Raw genomic sequence first — 19,799 nt, forward strand, 5'->3', positions numbered from 1 at the left:
TGGCACTCGAGTTTGCGTGGCTCCATCAAAAGGATTCACGGAGACAGTGGTACTAATCAGTCCAAAGCAAACAGCTCTCCACCAGTTAAAACTCGGCCAGTTTAAATGTATCATTGTGGCTAAATTTCATGAAAACGGCCTCATGCTCAACCCTTAACATGCTCAATGGGACTAAATGTGTATCATGATCTGGTGCAAAGGGAAAATGCCAATTGCTGATGCAAAATGAGGGATGACTGCTGGTTGGGGCAGGAGTGTCAGGAGGGTTGATGAGCCTGCTATGACTCCAATACTGAATGAAGTTGCACTGTGCTTCCCTCCCTTTTATACCCTAAAGAGAATCAGTCATAAAGGTAACCAACCCACCAAACTGAAAACCACTGTGTCCCAATGTACTTCTTTGCCAAACTTTAGTGTTAAGCGCATATCATCTCCCCTCATCCCTATCCATCATATGTAACCCAAAGCAACACATTGCATTCCTTCTATTTCACTTAATCCAGCAGTTCCCCGGTGCCAGTGCCCCCCCCCCCCCCCCCCCCCCCCCGGCTCCTGGGACGGCACGTTGACAATTAGACCGAACAATGTCTATTCTCTGCCTCTGCATGTAGGACACCTTTTTTAACCAGTATTGAGGATTGAGATGTCAGGGAGGATTACAAGGTGAGCTTACAATGGCACATACAAAGCAGGAGACACACACCTAGGTGTCTTGTTGCTTAACATGAAGGGAGACGTGCCGGCCCAGCCATGACCTTATTAGGTAACCTCTAGTCGAGAGCCAGATGGCAAGAGGTGAAAAAGAGGGGGACTAGTCATGTGTAACGGAAGAAAGTGTTCTTTGCTGGAACATGGAGGACATCTTGATTAGAGCAGTAACATCCCGCAGTGCATCTCGACCGTATCATCTGGATAAACCGTGCACATCGATATGATTTTACATAATTATTTCAGACTTTGCCGGTACAGTAGGTTCAGTAGAAGGAGGATTTTACTATTTTTACATATCAGCTGTCTCATCATGATCATGTGGCTGCACTCTTCATCCGTTGAAGGTTGGAAATATCTATTTGATCAACTAACTAAATCCAGCTATTGTCATGTATTGGTGGACTAAACAATTACACTTCAAATGATAGTCGAAACCAAAATGAACAGTGTCAACCAAACAAAAGCTGTGAGGACAAAGAGATCATAGCACTACAGCAGCTGAGCTTTTTGCATAAGGCTGAAGATTCCAGGTTATTATTGTGATTGCACTGAAGTCACCACATGCATTTCCACGTCTTGCTGTGAGCTATGCATTAATGTCAGGGCCATAATATAAGCACTGGACAGGGGTTAGCCCTAATGAGTCAACATGGAGAGCTGTAATTGTGCCATGAATGATTTATGGTCGCAGTGAATTTTATGGGCAGTTAAGTTGAAATAATGCCGGAGACAAGCAACAGCTCATCAATCTGTTGGGTTTTTCTGTCGTTTCTTGTTTGCTCTGCTATTAAACATTTGTCCATGCTGATTCCATATTTTGTAAGTTCAGTACATTAGTACACGTCCCCTGTAAACAGCTCTTGTCCAAAGCATCTCCTCAGAAGTCGCCCTGTCTCTCTGACATTTAATGGCAATCACAAAAATCTGACTTGGTCACCCAGGCTGGCCTAGGCGGAGATACCTTGAAATTATGACAAGTAAGAGGATTAGATTTGATATTCAAAAATGTCCTTGCAACAATTTGAGTATTTTTTTTTTAACGTTTTTAAATATTAATTTTATTTGTAAGGATTTGAATGAAGCTTTCTAAAAAAATAAAAATGAAGCAAGCATTTATATGTTAATATTAATAATTTGGAACAAACAAAATGAAACTTTGAAGGTCAAAGTCACAATAATAAGGTGAAAATTTGAAAGTGAAAATTCGCTTCTGAAGCAAACAAGTAAACACATTCAAAATAATGTAAAAATAACAGTAAAAAGATGCAAAATTAAGGCTAGAAAATTTTGAAAGTTGTGTCAACCAATATAGAACTCATATGACGCCACACAGAAAGGGCCACACAGTGAAAAGAGCCACACAGTCCTAATGGATACTCGTCTAATTTCCCTGTTTGTAAATGAAAACAACATCAATGCCCAAACTGAGCAGAATAGATTCCCACCTCAGCATCGCTCCTCTCAGCTCTGTGGTAATCACTTGGATAATGTCCCAGTGTCGGTCATGTGTCCCCACCAACCGATGCTCAGTGATATGCAAAATGCCACTGATCTACTCAGGAGACAAAAAAAGGAGACAAAGCAAATGTCAAACTGTGTTCCCCTGAACTGGGATTTGGGGGTGCGGTGGTGGGGGCTTACTGATGTCGCGGCGAGGTTATGCTAAATTTGTGTGTGTGTGTGTGTGTGTGTGTGTGTGTGTTTGTGTGTGTGTGTGCTGGCGAGGACAAAAGTGTGCAAGCAGATGTGTCCGAGCACACATTAGTGTACTTATGTGTGTGTGTGTGTCTGTTTGTATATGCAATTATCAGCTGCATCAGACATTACCTTGTCACAGTTATCTCGCCCCCTGTCGCCCAACCGTCCCCGCAAACACACTCCCGAGTCTCACAAGGCTGGATACTTAATGCAGGGGGGGGGGAGGACGGGTGTCTGGTGTTACCGTGGGGCCCTAAACCGGTTAATGACGCCGGGCACCAGAAGCCCCACAGATGGCTAATCTAACTATTGTCTTCTCTCCACCCAGCCCCTCTGAGCAAACTCTCATCCCACCGGCCCCCCATGCAGCACGCTACTGTTTACCTCTATTCTCACTAATTCTAATCCTGTTTAGCAACATTCTCAGAACTCTGAATGCCCCCGGACCTCCCCTTTCTCTCTCCCCCGATTGTTTTGTTTTTTCAAACGATAAAACAGGACTGCTGGATGAAGAAGGGCCACGATTATCCTCTCTCTTGTGTAAAAAAGTGGAGATCGGGCTGAGGGGGGGGGGGGGGGGGGGTGAAAGCACAAGGGACTGTGGGAAGACCTTGGAATGTTCGGGGTTCTCTTTCAAGTCGAGTTCATGCCCCGGCTAATTAACGATTACGCTTCATAGTTGTTGCCTTCTCTAATACGCAGGGATGATGGATATGGTGCTGACATCTTCAGCTACTGCCAGATCCCACCCCCCCCCTCCCCCCCCTCTCCTTGCATCGTCGGTCACTCCAAGTCCACTGTGTCAATCAGGGCCCCAGTCTGGCTGACTGATACTCCCAGAATTCCTCTCCCTCTATCTGAAGGGAGGTGTCTGTGTGTGAGAGGGGTATTGTGTGCGGGGCACAGAAAAGCCCTCGCGTCTAAATCCACTTCTCCTAGCTGCACATACGCGCAGACAACTATTCGCACACACGCCCACGCCGCCGGTCTGCAACCTCCACCAAAGCCAGAATGTCACCGAGCGGCCTAGAGAGGATCAGTGGATCGGCCCTGTGTGTTCACGCTGCCCTCTCTGCTCGTCTTTTCACTTTTGTCTCCACACATATCAAAGCTTTCTTTTTTTCTCGGCTCTTTTGCTCAGCCTGCTAATATGACACATTGCCGTTCATACTGATTTGAATAAGTGGATAAGGGGCACAAAGGCCCGCGCAGAATGGGGAATGACTTGAAACGCTTTCATCGGCTGCTGAAAAGGATATTGTTACTGTCCGACCCCGCCGCCTGGTTCCAGAGGCGTTTCAACAGTGCAGGGAGATTACAGGTGACGAAAGAATCCACTTAGCACGTTTTGTTTTGTGTTTCTATCTTTTCTTCTCCTCCTATTTGCTCAGTCGTGGACGTATGAAAAGGAGGAATTATACACAAATGGGATTGCCGTCTATCTGTTGCACCCAGGTATTGGCATGCTGGGACTTCAAAGGCCAGCAGGGAGCTTTGAAGTGTAGCTTGAAGAGAGACACCTGTTTTGTTTTTTTGTCGTCTTGTTGTAATAATTGTTTGGCACACTGATACTTAACGCACCGACGGATGACAGGCTGGGATCCTGTGAACATCACAATCAGTCCCGGTCACCAAATCCTAATATCCACTGTCGTGTTGGAGGAAGGACCAGCAGCATCACCAAATAATACCCCTGTGAAGCGATTTCTGAAGGAGACACGTAATGCTCTTTTTCAGTTTTTTTCCCCTTGAGTGTGAAAATGTAAAAGGTCTGCAAATTAAAAGTCTGTGGTAAAGAGAGCTTCCCCCCGCCCCACAGGAAACAGTGCTCCAGACCAGCCTTACATAACATAACGCACACCTAGCGGCTAATTCGGCACGAAAAACAAAGCCAGGTAAAAACGAGAGCTGAGGCTTGAAGTGGTTGACCAGTCGAGACAGAGTAGGCCAGCTCACCAATCAGAGTGGGCCTTATCGATGAGCTATCATTTTCCCTTTAAAATTGAGAAGCAGCAGGTAATGAAAGAACTCTTTATGTGCGTGTACTTTTTCTTCACTCTTATATATTCAAGATGAACCGAGGCAACCATCTTGTTAAAGCCTTTTTTCTATGTGAATGCGATGGGGGAAGGTCTTGACTCGATGTGGACGACTCAGGAGAGCTCTGTTAATCTGCAGCCATATCTGCGACTTCTCAACCTCGCCCGGGAAGATGAAAAATAAAAAGGCGTTATGTTTCTGACCCCGAGCCGAGCATGTGCACTCCCCGACCCACCCGCCTCGCCCCAATCTCTCTCGATTGATAACACTCAAAGCATTTCTCACATTCCTTCCTCGACCACCTTGTCCCGTCTTCTTTTCATGCAAATGCTTTTATCAGGACCACCTCGTGGAGCACTCGGAGCACGTGCGTTTTTAGTATTTGTGGCACATGTTCTAACTGAAACCCGTCTAGAATAAAACTGTATCTTTCCTGAACCACACAGCCCAAAATATGAGACGGGTTCAACAGACAGCTCCGCCCTCCTGTCGGTTGTGCAGCACCTGTTTGAGTTGGAAGACTTGTTGACCTGTTATCATTCTTATTGGTGCTTAAGTGTTTTATGACGTCATAAATTAAATTCATAGTTCTGTTCATCAGCCCGAGCAATTTAAAACGCGTGTCCATGCAAGAGGATCTGACTTTTCTTTTTGCATTGCTGGCCTCAGATCAGATAACATCCTGCTGTTGCAAAACAAGAAATATGCAGCGTCCGCTTGTTTGTTCTCATTATGATTCAATGCTGACTCTGCACAAGATTTTGATATCATTCATTTATACATCTGATATACAATTATTAGAATATGTTTCATGAAAAATGTCAGGAATAGAAATGGAGCACTGTTCTATATGTGCAACAAGGCAGGATGTGCCAACCGATTATTAAACAAATTATTATTTTGTAATTTTCTGGTCTTCCATATCTGGTTTAGCGTTGAGTTGGAGTTTCATTACGTTGTTTGTAAGGTGGGTACACTCTGATAGAGTGCATATGCTTTTCATGAGCTTTAATTAATAAAAATATGCTCATTTCACCTCATCTCCAGAGGGTACATTATATTTTTGCTTATTGTTAAATTTAAAGAGACGAATGTGCCGTTACACAGGTGTCCCATCCGGTGACTTGTAGAAGAGAATGGCAGCCCGGCAGCAGTATGAGTCTACAGACGGGTATCCACGCTGAGCTATAGGAGGGCTCCGGCACAAAGAGAAGCTCTGTTCCCCCACTGATGAGCCAGCACAAACTGCCAGCCCCCTCACTGAATCATTCCTCTAGTAAATGTCCTTCACCATCGGCTTTTATGCAGCACAGCTCCCTCGCCCAGACTCCAGGCACTGTAAACGGCGAGCAGGGTCAGAGTAATTGAAATCATTAATCGTGTTTTATTCCACTTTGGGGCAAAGTAAGCTTGAATTGGAAAGAGGTAGGTAATGGCTTTGGATAATGTACCAGTCTTTGAGGGAGGCGAATGAAACAATATTGAGTTGCATAGACTATTGAGTTTTCCGAGGTGGAATAGTTGTAGATCATGTATTATTATGCTGTCATGATAAAATAATTGATTTATCCTTTGGAATTAATCTTGTTTATAATCTCTGTATTGATTTATCACGTTAAATTGAAGTCACAAAGACATAAAAAGAGAAAAATAAAACTCAGACGACCCCTTTCACTGTTTTCATTTTTCTAAACATGAATAGTGCTTTGGTGGTAATGTGAAAATCAGAATTTTATATTGCACTTCATAGATTTTTTTTTCTTCACATAGGTGGAATCCATTTGTGTTGCAACCTGACATTGTTGTGCAGAGGGACCAGTACTCAACAGTCCACCTCAGACTCTCACTGTCCTGGTGTTGTATTAACTGCACCTTGAAGTTTATGGGATAAACCATAATCACTGTCTCCTCAAAACATTTCCATGATCTACTCACACTTAACCTTCCCAGAGGCCACAGCAGTAACCACTGTCATGTGTGTGTGGACCCGAAGCGGCTCCGGTTCAAAGGTGACTGTCTGGTTGATTGCACGTTCCATGTCCTGAGCACTTTGGGGTGCAAGGGCACAACATGTCCTCCGCCCTAATGATAGCAGAACAGCATGATGACCTCCCTGGCGCCGTGTTCCCAGTTTGGCTATGACCTCATGTTGTTCACCCACTGGTTCAAAGAGACCAACAATGTCAGCTTGTGTCTGACCTCTCTCCACCTCACCCTGCTCCAGTTTCAGCATCGATAGACACGCTGGATGAGGACTCCTAAATATCCATTCACCCATTCATTCGTTCGATCAGGCTGCTCAGCATGCACAAACGTGTTTACTCGGTCTCTGACCTCAGCACAAGTTCATTGTCATCATCTGTTTGTCTGGACATCACCATTTAAATGTGAAAAGTGGAGTGTTACTCTAGAAATATGATAAATGCATCTATTAACGGCCCCAAAAAACTGTTTTGTTTGCATCTGGTGCTTCAAGCAGGTCCTCACCACAACTAGACAGTTATTCTAATTCTCCTAAAAACAGAATATCAACAAGGTAAGTTGTTCTGGGTACTTTGATCCTGTTTGTTCTAAGAATCCTCTGTGTAGATCTGGAGATTATTGTGATAACTATTCTTCATTCATCCCAGCTACTTCAATCTAGACATTCTCTGCAAAGGCTAACCGTGGGTGAATCTCTGTCCCCTCATCCATATGGGCTCATCTTCTTCACATAGTACTGATTTGTAAAAATTCAGTTCAGTTTGCAAAAAGTTTCTGCTCTAGCTTCGAGGTTTCCCCAGGTGTCTGTCAGAGCTGATCCAGACAGGCTGTATATAAAGTACCTTGTAAAGATATTTTGATTTCAAACATCTCAAAGCCCACATCGAGTTGTCGAGTTGCATTACGACCCTTCTTCTCCCTCACCTTCTCCTTCTGTCTATAGATATCATCAAGGTGTTTCCCACTATGTACTGCAGCGAATGCCCTTCCTAACACAAACACCTACACTGTCTGACTCTGCAGGTATCTCCCTGTTAAACAATGCAGGTCTTTTATCTGACTTCCTTTTCCCACACATTTGCCTAAACATGGCACAAGGCTTTCCTTAACTGCCATGAGTGGAACAGGTTTCCACTCATCTCCCCTTTATATTTATATATAAATATATATACAGATTCCCTTGTGACACGTTTGTTCTACAGCTCTGTTCCATTCTTTATTCCACCAAGGCACCGCTCCCTCCTACGTTTTGCTGTTCCCTTTGGTTGCAACACTCTATGTTCAGCAGCTTGGATTGTGCTTTCTTCTATTCTTCCGTCTGGTGTTACCAAATTTGGACGACTCCATATGATCTATCCTAAACTTCAACCTTACCAAACTACATCTAGTAAATGCATTCTCTTTTTGTGCACGCACTCTCGTATGACATTCTTGACATACCATTAAAAAGATACCAAATTATGCGAGCATGATACTGTACCGTTATCCCTGCCCCTGTTGTCCCATGTCTATTGTTAAGAAGAGCCAATGATCTGCCATCCAACAATTCTTCCTTTTTGTCTTCCGAACTGTTTGTGTGATTGGAGCCCCATTAGCGACTGTGAGCTGTAAAATGTCCAGAGCTGTCCGTCCAGCTCGCCTCGTTCCATTTTCAGTTTTGGTTTGTTTTCCTCTCTGGTGCTCATCTGATGACAACCAGCATGGAGGGTTTCATCAACATCCTTTGTTGCAGACAGGCCTTTAACTTTGGGGAGTCCGCAATTCTCTCCCACTGTTGTCCCCCAACCTCCCACTGGGTAGGTGGTCTTAGTTTATTAAATTGGTGTTTCTGGGACTCACAGAAGTGGCAGGCACTCACCAGTTTCTGTTCTTTCTTATTAGTGATGTTGTGTCTGCTCATTGTGTCCTTATGAGAACTCAGTAAGCTCGGCCTCTGTTTTTTAGATTAAGGTAAAGGTGTGTCCAGCTCTTTCTGTTGTTTATCCAACCCTGCATTTAGCAAATGATTGTTTAGCCTTTAGCTAAACGTCTCCTGAGCTGGAGGAACTTTTCCACTTGCTTTGTGTGCTTTCCCCAGTAATTGGCTTTACACCCTTAACTTTATATCCTGGTCCAAATTAAAGTCAATTTGAAGTGGTGCTAAGGTTGACTGCTTTTTTAAACAAGTGCTTTTCTTTCTAGAGTCCAAACTAAACTACAAAGTTACTGATTGAAATTTACACCAAATCCGGATCCAGATCCACTGACGAGATATGTTAGATACATGAAGCCTACTGGAAGTTTTTTTCAAATATATATATAAGTTGCATTACATCATTTTTGATCTCCATAATTTATTTGCAGACATATTTATATGCTTGTAAAACCTTGATTTATTGGCTTGGTTGGTTGTGTTGTGTTTCCTGGGTGGAAGTGTGAGGGGATGTGACTCACTCCTCCTGTTCCAAAGCAGGTTGATTGCCTCAGGACAAGACAAAGCATGCCTGCACACTGACAGACTGTGGCTGGCACGGCTGGACAGGCGAGCACTAACTGGACAAGTAGTGGGATTTCATCCCTCCCATCATGCCAGCTGGTGTACCTGTCAGGCTAACTGGCTCTGGACAGGATGCATTTTGCTCACTAACAACAAAGGTGAAAGAACGACGGCTGTTTCTGGAGTCCAGTTTCCCTTGTTGGCTTCTTATTTGTTTGTGTTCACTGTGTTCACAAGATGAATATATGAACAACCACTCTTGTAGTATACTCAAAATCAAAATGTGGGTTTTCTGAGATGGTTGATCTCATGGTGGTTCATTTTCATTGGATCATTAGTTAATCTAATGTAAATTTAGTCGTGTAAAGTTTTTAATCTTAAATGTCTAAGGGAAATTATGATAATCCCACTGGCCTAATTGTTTCTTTGTTTTTCAGTATACTGTATACAGTATACTGAAAAACAAAAAAACAATTGTCGCCATTGTCACTAATACATATATGTATTAGTGACAATGGCGACCGAGACCAGGGAGACATTTAGCAACTACTTTATATTAACTCCCACATCCGGGTTAGCGATGTGACTACAAAGTGAAAGATACATGTAGACGCATCGACAACATGAGCTTGGTACAGGCTGAGCCCCACAATGCAACTCTCCTGACTCTGGTATATAATCATTCTGCTCTTGTTGAATTGCACTTTTCCAGATACCCAGAAGGCCACTGTGCACGGTTTAATTTGTGGTACAATCATACGTTCTTTTGAGTTTTATTCTGGAGTTGTGAGGTTGTTGTTTCTCAGATAATCAAAACAAAACATACAATCATCTTTAAGAGTGACAAAATGAAAGATGCAGGATGTTGTCAACTCAAGGTAAGAAGGCAAAAGTAAAAATTTGAGAGACTGTTGTTGCCAAATTCTCATTCAGCAAAGTGCTTATTCATCTCAACAACTTTTAAACCTTAAACTCAGACTAATCACAAAAATGTTTTTAAATGACCCCCCCCCCCCCCATCTTTCACAAGGTTAGATCATTTTGTTTCATGCTTACCACTGATGAAATCAGATTGTAATGAATTTCCCAAAACGTAACGTGAATAGCTTTTCTTCAGAAGACCAATTATCGGACTAAGCCCCCTTCCGAGAGGTGCGTGAAGCAATTCTGTGGCCTGATTGAAAGCTATTCATCACACTTGGCAGTTTCCTCACTTGTGCACCGTGCGTGTTCACCGTCTCAGACCCCCGAAACAAAAAAGAAGCTTCTTACAGTTTATACCGGGACACACTGTTCTATACTTGTATTTAAAGGCCTGAGCTTTCACGCAGTAAACACTCAAAACTCGGGGGATAAATTCAAACTACATTAGGTTTTTGAATCAGTTTTTGGTAGCAGTGGAAATATGTTAATATAATCGCTCCCTTTGGTCGTGTGCACTGCAGATCTAATGACAGCCTTTATTTTGCATGCGGTTGTTGTTACCCAGTTATTAGCTTGCTGTAAATAAGTAATTAGAATGGAAAAATTGCAAATATATGCTGGTACATTTCTGGTAAAATAAGGAACGATATGAAAGGGATTGTTGGGAGCACTCGTAGGAGCAAGCGGTCACATAGCGGAGAGATGGTGGGTGGAATGGCTGCACAGCAGTAGAGGAGCACATGGACAGTTTGTCTCCTATGGGCAACATTGATTGCACGCACATTCAATTTCCTCAGTCGTTAGTTTGTGTCCGCAGGCGGGAGGAGAGAGGGGAGAAACAGCTCCGGCACCGTGTTCAACTTTCAATACGTCATAATTTCTCCACAGAGCCGGGCCCCGATTCGAGCAAACACAATTGCTCTTGACCCTCAGAGCAAAGGGCAGCAGTGATGAGAATTAGAATGAAGGCAACAGTCGAAGAAGAAGGAGGCAGCGGCGTCCTTTTCAGAGTATAACTGTGTTTTCTTCCCTCTTTGTCTTTTTGGCCATAACAAAGACATATTACCATAATCACCACTTCTCCACTATCATCAAATCGATTCAATTCCCCTCCACTGTTCTCAAAGTCCTTCGGGAGGAGCATCAGTGTCTCTTTGTTCAAGGTGAACCGTGTGAGCGCCTGTGTGCAGGGAGGAGTGCATGTTTGTTCATTCATATAATGTGTGTGTGTGTGTGCATCTCTATGAACACCGTTTGTGTGTGTGAGTTTGTAGGTAATGTTCCCTTGTAGAGGCAGTAAAGTCTGGCAATAATCACAAAGCCTGAGGAACAATCCGCTCCGTCAGTACCCACCGCCACATTATCTCCACTACACACAGTAGCAAGTGAACAGGGAGAGAATTGAGCTTTTGACCAGAGGGGCGACAGTTCAAACCAATTTGAGAAGACTAAACAGGAAGGTGTAGGAGATATCTGCGCGCCTCTAAAACTCAACCTGTCATTACTGTTATTCTGCCCTTGAGCAAGGAGATGGGACCCTTAAGTGCTTTAAGGGAGGGCAATTTAGCAGCCAGGGGCAAAACTACTGCACCAGGCTCAGCTCTTTGGAGGAACTCTCTGTGCATCAGGAAAACAAACAAAACCTATACGATCACTCTTTGACACCTTTTAAAACATGGTATCTGGTTGCCTTGTTGATATTTGAAGGTCTTCTTGCAGATAAGTTCTATCAATGAATTGTAGATGGCATGCTGAAGTATTTCTTGTCACCCTACAGAAGCAAAACTCCATATACGTAATCCCTTTTATGATTTAAAAAAGGGTTTTGTAGTAGCCCATCAGAGTTTAAGTGCATGTTATTGTCAAGCACCTTTTTGTATTTACATTTCATAACCAAGGACACCACCTTCACACCAGTGGAGGAGGAAAATACTCGAAATGCCTTACGACCTATTAATAAACAGCTCTTAGTGCAGCTTCAGAGTTCTGTGGACTGTGTCCGGCAGCAGATCTTTATTTTCCGCAGAACAATTCCTGCAGGTCACTTTTTCTGTTTCACTTAATTACCACAGGGGAAGCAAACTGTCCATTCCAAACAGACAGGTTGAGAGCTGACACTGCACAAGTTGAATACAGTTTAGGAAATGACAAGAATGGACCAGATCAGTTGCTTTATCACACGCTGTGAGTTCCCAAAGGCAGATGTTACATTAACAATGTAAGCTTCTTTATGTCAGTTCCATAAATATGAGATATTCATAGGGTTACAGCATGTTAGAAAATCAAGTCATGGTAAATCTTAGCATGTTAGTTTCCTACCTAGTGAAATCATGTGCATATTAAATTCACATGTGTGTTGTTGAGAGTGCAGCTTCTTTTCAGCTCAGCAGTCCTCAGGTGTCAGGAGCAGAGATATCTGCTGGATCGGGCTCTGTCTGTGCTCGTGTCTCAACTGTCAGCCCTGCCTCTGACCCCATGTGAGGGTTCTTATCACATCACACGGGACCACTGAACCATGTGGGGTAGGAGGTGTACTTGTACTGCTGTTGTCAAGCATGTCTGGATTATAATTTATTTATTTTTTCAAACCCGCCGCTAATCCTTTTTCCTGCTCCCGTCAGGCAGGGATGGTGCTCATATGTCAACGTGGCTAGACCGCCTCCGTGAAGACATGCATCCGTCTGCAGCGGAGTGTGAAGACATGAGAGTAAACATGCACAGGCAGACGCACAACCACACACAGACTCAGTCGCAGGCAGACACACACGGGTCGCCCAGGTGCAACCATCTCAAATCACAATCTGTGTATTTGCACAAAGATTCTTGAGTTTCTAAAGCAGATCACGTCAAAATTCAGTAACTACATTTTTAGTTACAAGGTCACATTTTTGTAGTTACAAAAATGTGAACTTAAGTTACTGAACTCCTTTCAATGGTGGCTACTAAGTACAAAACCTGCAAGAGAGTGAAAGTGCAAATATAAAGGGGAATATTTTCCAAATCCAGTGAAATGCAACACATGCAGACAGTTTATAGACGTGCGAGAAGACCTTCATCCAGAGTGTGAGGCGAACTGACGATTTCTGTTTGGATAAGTCACATTCATTTTAGCAAAAGAAAAAGCTGTCATCTGTACATAGAATCTTAAAGTTCACAGAGGCCGCGCTGTTGTTAGAAAAACATGTTGTTATTATCCTCTCAGCTTTCTCTTGTGAAAGCTGGAGGTATTACATTTCAACTGTGAGACCGATTTCATTTCTATCCCCCAAAATGAATCATAACCTATTTCAAAAGGCAACAGACAACAGAGCCAGCAGTGAATTAACTCTGGGCTCGCTAGGATCAGATTGTTTTACTCAGGACAGGAGCCAGGCTGCAAGATGCTGGGAGGAGCAGCCAGGCTCACATCTCCAAAATCTTAGGAGCAGGTTTTAGGCCCTAAAATATTAAACAAATTTAGGGAAAAGTTAGTTGAGGTAAATATGCAAAAGTAACTGTATCATGTTGATGTTATTACTCCTCTGAGATGCAGCTCTGTCAGTTCTTGTCACATGTTGTTCTTGTTTTTTGCATCGTTTCCTGTATTTCATGAACAATCACACTTGTATTTTCCTGCTTTGTCCTCAGGGGGCACCGTACCTCTCAGCTATTACTCCACCCTGATTGTAGTAAAAGATTCAATGGCTGAAACTCACATGGCTTTGTAATTAAAACTCCCTCTGTGATTGCACAATACTGCAGTGTAACCGTCAAACGTGGGATTAAGTGGAAAAGGATTTAGGGCAGAATAGAAAAACTGACAGTCCAACAGGACATCGCTGCAGTTCTACTCATTTCCCCTTAAATTCTGCAGTGTCCCTTCACCACTCACCACGTTACACTGGATAACGCCGCTCCACGAATTAGCACATTCTCATCTTATAATGGAAGCCGGGTTTATGAGCAGTCTTTGATGTGTGCAGCGTTGCTTTTATTTCACATTTTCCACGTGTTTAATATGACGGCCTTAACGATGTAGAAGGTAATGAGAGGTAATTGCCGGCGCTAACTACGCCTCCATCGAAAGCCTTTATTGTTCTTCATTGGACACCATTTACACCCTGATCGCGCACTCTGCTAAATTAGGCTTGATGCAAATCTTTGCTAATGAGCCATATGTGAGCACTGTGTGTTTAGCTTGTCTCAATACAGCTATTAAACACAATGCTCACTGGTGTAGCATTAGGGCAACAACCATCCTGTACGCCTGGATATTTATTTAAATCTCCGTCTAGTTCAGCGGAGTGATTGCTTCTCTGTTTACCAGCTGTCCGACATTTTCTGCTTTCACAACTGCCCTCCTCCCTCTCGGGCGGGGGGGGGGGGGGGGGGGGACAACAGGGCACATTTTACCCAGGATGCATCACGATCTGGCCTTCGCGTGACCCCGTCCGCCATCTTGCGAGTGTCTGGCCGCGGGCGGGGTCACATATCGGTCATTTTTTCCGGTCCAATCAGAATCCGCCGCGGCGACTGACAGGCCGGAGCTGGTGCTGAGTCTGTGCCCGGCGACGCGATTGGACAAGCGCCTCAGAGCAAACGCAAGAAACGACAGACAACAGGCGAGAGAAAAAAAAACAAAAAAAAAAAGGCCCGAAATATCAAGACGTAATATCGCCTCGTAATCTGAGAAATTGGACAGTGTCCCACTTTTCATGATTCATCCCGCTCTGGTGTGGAGGGGGCGCTTCGGCCTTCCCGCTGGGCGCGCCTCGCACTCAAGCAGCACTCTTTTCGCCCCTCGCCTTTGTTTCATGACAACTCCGGGCGACTCGAGCTGTTCACAGGTCAGTGGCGGTGCAAGGAGGGGAAGCTGAGGTCGTAATGAGTCGACACATGGTCCCACAGAAAAACACCTCCCCGGCCCTTGAACCCGCACAGCTGCGAGTCCCACAAGAATGGTAACACATTATCAGACACCCCCCACTGCCTCACCTTTGTGTGGCTGCCACCTGACATTAGAGCGCTTCACTTTGGCCTTGTTAGAGTCCTTAGCGAGGTCAGAGGGTAAGACTGGACACCTGACGGCACAAGTAAGTGACTGTTGTTTTTGTGTGAACAAGGAATTAATTTCCCCCCAGTGATCAAGGTCATTTTGTCCCCGAAATGGAATTAATGTGACCCAAATCCTGCTTTAAAAATGTACATTAATCTTCTGCATAGTAAAATTTAATTTGTTCTGCATATACACAATCTCTTTTTTAACCCTTTAACAATATTTAGTTGTCTTTTGCCGATGCTATGGTTCATGTGGTGTGATCATTCTCTCTTTCCGCTTGACTGGGTCATGGAAATATCTTCTGCTTCTAACTCTGGTCCGTCAGAGGCTTCAAAATGTCTCAGTGGGTGGCCAACAAGAAGATGCACCTAAATAATAAATAACTCCAAATAAACTACAGGGAAATTAAGTCATTATTAAGTAATTATAAATGTATATTATCTTATTTTTTGAAGTAGCAGGTATGATTGAATGTTTTATTATATTTTATATTATAATTTCCTTATTTAAATGTTTACATTTGTAAGAATTTTTCCCATGTTCCCTTTTGACTAACTCAGCATTTCTGGAAAATAAAATAATAATTATACATTTTTTTTTCACATTTGAGTGATATTTTATTTAATATTGCTTATGTCCGTCTGGGCCAAAGAAATGTGTCGGAAAACAAATTTTAAAGGCAAAATGATTGAGTTAACAGACAAATGTTTTTACATGTGTGAATATTATTGTGGATATTCATTCCTCTTCAGATGTAATCAATTATTTCCTGTGGTCGGGTGATGTGTTGCATATCTGAATGTAAAATGTTGACAGTTTTCTGAACCCTCCTATTCGTTGTGGACAAAATTACATACACTTTGAATTTCAATAAAAGAAAACTGGTAGTTTAGTCTCTGTTGCTGAGTGCGGATGCTGAGGTATTTTCATCGTGTGCATTTTGTTTGTTGTAAGGAGCGATACGGGAGATTGTGCTCTTTTCAGCTCCTTCCTATTTCCAAAGCCGTCCACTCTCAAACTCCGTCAGCCGTGTCGGACTGTTTTCTCTCCCGGTAAATCAAGGACGGTGGGGAGGACGAGGTGTGATTGCGTTCACACCCAGGAAGTAATCACACTGGACCTGCCACCGCTCTGATTAAGACTGATAAATATCGACGAGCAGTTAATGAGATGTCAGGCGGGAACGAGGCCCTTCCCTCTGTGCCTAGAGATGACACCAGTGGAGAGGGGGAAATGACCTTGACGGGGGAAACGTCACAACCGCCTCTCATGAGCACAAAGCACCAGCCATTAATTATATTTAGCGGTGTGAAAAATTATCGAAGGTGCAGCTGGATTATTCCCGTCGAAGAAATGGTGGCCGGCAGATGTTTGGCGTTGGGATTTTATTCCTCACAATCACGTCGGCTAAACTGAGAATGATCATTGTTATTTTTCAATGGCTGCGATGCTTTGTCTCAATAACCGGTTGAGACAGACAACAAAAGGCTCCTGCAGGAGGGCTTAATTGGCCGATTAAAAGATTATCTTATATGTGCCTAATGGCCAAACATTAAAAAGCCATCAATACAATGTAAATAGATACAGATGAACGTTTCCATAAGGATGTTTTTGCCTGACACAATGATTCAGCCCTGTTCCTCTGTGATGCAAACATGCCCGAAGTCCTTTGCAATCACACAGCAGCGCACACACGACTCCCACGAAGACACGAACCCGAGCCCGCTAGACATCTGCTGAACCGCGCTGAGGACACAGGCTCAGCAGGGGGGCTGGAAAAAAGTAAATACATTATCTCACCAAGCATCGTGTAGGCACTGCTGTGGATGTGCGCTCCACGTCAGGGCACTCTCACACCGGGGTCATGTGATTTATGCATCATGGAACTGGTATTACACTGTGTTTACTGTAAATTAAGGCTCCATCTTGATAACTGCAGGCACGGGGACATCTTATCTTTCCACAGCGGGCATTCTGATGTGCTTGATCAATCGCCTCGCCGTGTTCCGAAGGCTGCTGCAGCGCTCGCATGTGACAGATTCCCACCGACTGTCCAGCTTTGACCGTGAACTCCGGGGTCAACCCCGCGGTCTCTGAGCAGCGGTCCTCATGAACATTGTTTCCCTGGCAGACATGCTCAACTCATCAGAGAGAAAGACCATGCAGCTGCACCCAGACACCCAACAATAGGTGGCTTGTTCTGGGGCAGAACAGGCCGGGTCCCCTTTTTGGGGGGACGGGGGAGAAAATATTTTCAGGGGTTTTGCAAATGGGATAATCCTTTGTGATGTTCCTGTGAAATGAGGCGATGGGCTGCACATTTCAGGAGCGTTTGACAAAAGGAAAAACTCATCGGCTGCAGAAATATTTAACAGTTTGACAAAACACGTTGACATATAACTAGTAAACTGTTTCCTTTCATTCCCCCTTCCTCACCAAAAGAATGCAGCATTGACTTAACAGCAGCATGGCTTATGAGTTATTACTCAAATTGGCCATTAGACATGGAAATGCCAATTTGGGAAATGAATGACACATTTTGAAAAAGCCTTTTCTTAAATAATATTTTCTTTATTAAAAATAAAGATGCATGCTACAAAGATGGTCAATGCCCTATCTTTTCTATTCTTTCCTGTGTTTAAGAATTATATATTTTTTAAATCTAGGATCTATTTATCGTGATTTCTTGGGTCACGCACGCCCCATACTTTACAGAAATGTATCGTAGATCCGAATCCAGCTGTCAGACGGCCGTGTAAATGAACCTACACACACACACACACACACACACACACAAACACAGCATATTTAAAGAGAATGTGTAAATACGGTGCTGCATATGGATGCTGTTGCCGGTGAGGTTCAGCATTATACCGGGAAAGGCAATCGGCTGTGACTGCCATATATCAGATCATTTATTACGATTACCCATCATGCCGCATTTAATTTCCTCCATGTGCCGTACAGCAGAGAGCTCAGTTAACTCCCAGACCCTGCACCTCCAGCACAGTATGTAACTTCCAGATCCGTAATATTACTCGATTTGCAATTACCCCTCCACGCATACAGCGCTAGGTCCTCGCACGGAGACACGTCGGTTTAGTAGAGAAAGAAAATACCTGAATAATGTGAGATATAAATCAGGTTCAGATAAATCACCTTCATGCCAGAGGACCTTTTGAATATGTCGGACCAAATATGGGGCAGGTTTGGGCCTGTCCTGAAGAGCTGGTTCAGACGGGCTCCTGCCGGTTAACACTGATCCCACAGAAGAGATTGGAGGAACTTTGGCAGATACAACGTTGATTCATAATATTCATCTCCCTTGTTTTTATAGTATTGATTTTATTTAATTATTTGTATTTATTTGCTGAGAAGTATACTCACACAGACACACACACACACATTTTCACATTCACTGGGACGCACACAGCACTTCTTTGTTGGAAACATTTGCCAATTAGCAAGTGGTGGAGCCGCGGTGGTAATTAGGGTTTCCAGTCAGCTGGTGTCTGTGCACAGCTTAGCCGAGACAGGTCCGAAGCTAAACGCCTCGCTGTTTGTCCAGCAATTATGTCAGGTCCCCGTGTCACAGCACAGACGTGACCAATTAGCCGTGCCAGGCTAAAGTGAAAGAGAGGGATTATGGCAGAGGAGATGGGCGCAGGATGAAAAAGGAGACAGGCACTGGGCGTGGGGGGTGCTTGCGAGGAGCGCGAAAGGCAGGGGGGGGGGGGAGGGGGGGGGGGAGGGGCGAGGGATGGTCTGCAGGGAATAAGAGGGAATAAAAGGAGACAGAGTCGGGCTTTGGAAATGAGGGGCAGGAGCGGGTGCAAGGCGGCGGATTTGTTTCCTTTTTTCTTCTGCCTGTGTGATCATGTTTTGCATTGATCCCCGTCCTGACCGACATGTGGCCGAGACACACTAATGCATAGCGATATTTATGCTAATGCCGTCTCGCTGAGCAAGCGGGGGATAAAGAAATTAATCTTTATTGACGTCTCAATAATTCTCTCTTGCATCATGTGACACGTTTGGACGAAACAAGCCAACATGCAATCAATAATTCTGCCGTCTGGAGTAACGTGACACTAGGTCAATACCCTTAGGAAAGTAAACAGAGCTCCAGTGGATCCTGGCACCGGTCCACATTGTCTTCAAACTGACAGATTGTACTTTGTATCGAGCACCGAACAAGCAGCCGCTATCTGGGCCAGTCAAAACAGCTCAGACCCTTTAACACGGTCCTCATTCTGTCTCGGGGAACGTGAGGTCGCTTTCTCTTCGCGAGGACGTTTTAAAGTTTCCACTGACAAAGAGGTAACACAATGGATAAAGAGAAACTGGGCTGACGACAAATGACAAAAAGAAAGAGGACAATCGACGCTGCTCAAAATGACTTACTTACATCACGCATCAGACACACTGAATTATTCATGTTGAATATCTGTACTGATGTACATTGTTTGATTTGTTGAGAGTAAAATGACACGAGAACGGTCGATGGAAAAATCCTCGTCCTGTCAAAGGCTGGATTCAAAACCACACAGAGTCAAAGTAAAAAAAAATGAAATCCCACGCTTATTCAACGTGCATCAATTTCATCACAGTAACTCATAATGTGACTCAGTAGTGTACTCTGGTCCTCAGCACTCCATGCGCTCCCGACATCTGCATGCTCCTGATGAGTCGGGGGTCGGTGTCCTGGAGGATCTGGACTACCTGTGCAACCTGATGGGGCTGCAGGCACCGCCTCATGCTAACAGAAGCTACAAGGACACTAGCAGAACAAAAAACTGGAGAAGAATCAGTCTTGAATGATAAGTCGAGCGCCATTATCTGTGGCCACCAGATGTTAAACCATTTGTACGGGGGTTCTCATGCCTCCATCGCACCTGTCATCACCTCCATTTGCACCAATCAGGTGAA

The sequence above is a fragment of the Platichthys flesus genome, chromosome 9 (genome assembly GCF_949316205.1).
Source record: "Platichthys flesus chromosome 9, fPlaFle2.1, whole genome shotgun sequence".
Classification (NCBI taxonomy): domain Eukaryota; kingdom Metazoa; phylum Chordata; class Actinopteri; order Pleuronectiformes; family Pleuronectidae; genus Platichthys; species Platichthys flesus.